This window comes from Penaeus chinensis, chromosome 23, assembly GCF_019202785.1.
Source record: "Penaeus chinensis breed Huanghai No. 1 chromosome 23, ASM1920278v2, whole genome shotgun sequence".
Taxonomy (NCBI): Eukaryota; Metazoa; Arthropoda; class Malacostraca; order Decapoda; family Penaeidae; genus Penaeus; species Penaeus chinensis.
Genome location: NC_061841.1, coordinates 10,799,007 through 10,801,506, shown reverse-complemented (window position 1 = coordinate 10,801,506; position 2,500 = coordinate 10,799,007).

The following is a 2,500-nucleotide window of genomic DNA, read 5'->3' as shown; positions in this document are numbered from 1 at the left end:
GTGTGGCAAGGAAACGCTTACAGCTTGCCATGGCTACCACGAAGCAGGCAGCGAGAAGGGAAACAAAGCGAAGGCGCAACTGTAAAGCAAATTCGTGTTAAGATCACATATACACAAAGAGAAAATAGACAGGCATCAGAACGGGATATCTGTATCCGTACTTCAGAGATAAATGGAAAAGTTCTAAAGATTGAAATTATCCAGGTATACGATTCTTTTATAAAGATTTAGAGAATTCTGTAAATGACAGATCGACAAAATCGAAAATTAGCAATGGATAAAGATAATGCCATCTTCGAGAGCAACCAACCATCGCGTAGAATCGGAATGTTATGTTTCTACAAAGAGGCTGGAGGCTGAACTGTTTTTGCACGCCCCCAAAGTGCGTCCAGTTGCCATATAGCCATTGGCAACAGCATATATCGCATTTTGAGAGTATAACGTCTTTATGCATATATATATATATATATATATATATATATATATATATATATATATATTCATATAAGATACACGCACGCAGTCGTAGTCCCCATTTTCAACTCACAAACCCTCACACACACACGCAGCCGCACACTCACACACACACACGCGCGCGTGCGTACATTCAAACACAGACACTCATGCACACGCTCACTGACATCCACACACACACATACACACACACACACACACACACACACACATATATATATATATATGTATATAAACAAACACACAAACACATATCTATCTATCTGCATGTAGTATACATATGTATATGTATATATATTTTTTATATGTGTGCGTGTGTATGCATATATTTATATTTTTAATACCATGGCTAAATCACACAAACACTCAGGAAAGTACGACTTCGAACAGCTGTTCCCTCATCTCAGCCCTCTCTGTTGCAGACTTGCTACGTCGACAGCGACTGTCCTCGGAACGAGAAATGTTGCGAGGACGCTTGCAATGCTGGCAAGATCTGTATTTCGGTGTACGGTCTGGGACACTAGTTTTGTTGCAGCATTGGTTGCAAGGGGCTGTTTGTAGCAATAAAGTGTACTGAAGTTTACTACGTCCTTTCATTAGAAACTGTTTTGTACACGAACCTGTCTGGCAAACAAATATTATTTTAAGTTCATACATACATACGGGCACACATACACACACACACACACACATAAATAAATAAATAAATAATATATATATATTTGGGGCGTCTCTGCAACATTTATAGCCCGGTTCACAGTGGCTGTCGCTTAGCAGAACTGGAGGAGGAGGAAGGGTGCGTGAGAGATGACTCGCTTTACTCCGTGCAGCTACATGGAAGGAAAGGAAGAGGAACATTACGAAAGGAAAGATAGGCGTTTCGAAATGAATTGGAATTGATTCATTCCGATTCGTAGCGTTGTAGGGAACCTTTTTCTTCAGAGTAAATGTTTTTAATTGCATGCAAGGCAGCATTACCTACCATGAACAATCATAAAAAAACATACTATGCTAAATATTCATATATAGAAACTAATAGAAATAAATAAATCTCATGATATTCCCTCAGTTCATCTAAGTTAAGGATGGCAAACTCAGACTCCCATTGGGCTGCTATTGTATCACGTGCCTGTATGTAAAGTTTATTTTGACGATGAAATGAAGCTTTCCATTATTAAATGATGGTTATTTATGAAAGTTGCATCTCTTAATCATGCATTACTTTTCATCACGACGACAATAAATTCACAGGGCTTTGACACACTTCAAAGAGCAAATGATTTACAAGACAAAAACATAGAGACAATGCTGAAAATCAATTTAAAGGTAAAATAAATGAAAAAATAGATAAATAAAACTTTAAACTCGCGTTCCTCCAACTGAAGGCAGTTGGAGCGAGCGAAGTCTCCGAGCCGAGCGGACGAGGAGCGAAGAGGAGCCGGAAATACTTACCAGTGAGCTCTCCTCGAGGCGCGGGGGGGGGGGGGGGGGTCTGTTGGATAATAGATTTGAACGGAAATGAGTTGGAGGGAATGAGAAAGGGGGAAAGGTGCGTGTGTGGCAAGGAAACGCTTACAGCTTGCCATGGCTACCACGAAGCAGGCAGCGAGAAGGGAAACAAAGCGAAGGCGCAACTGTAAAGCAAATTCGTGTTAAGATCACATATACACAAAGAGAAAATAGACAGGCATCAGAACGGGATATCTGTATCCGTACTTCAGAGATAAATGGAAAAGTTCTAAAGATTGAAATTATCCAGGTATACGATTCTTTAATAAAGATTTAGAGAATTCTGTAAATGACAGATCGACAAAATCGAAAATTAGCAATGGATAAAGATAATGCCATCTTCGAGAGCAACCAACCATCGCGTAGAATCGGAATGTTATGTTTCTACAAAGAGGCTGGAGGCTGAACTGTTTTTGCACGCCCCCAAAGTGCGTCCAGTTGCCATATAGCCATTGGCAACAGCATATATCGCATTTTGAGAGTATAACGTCTTTATGCATATATATATATATTCATA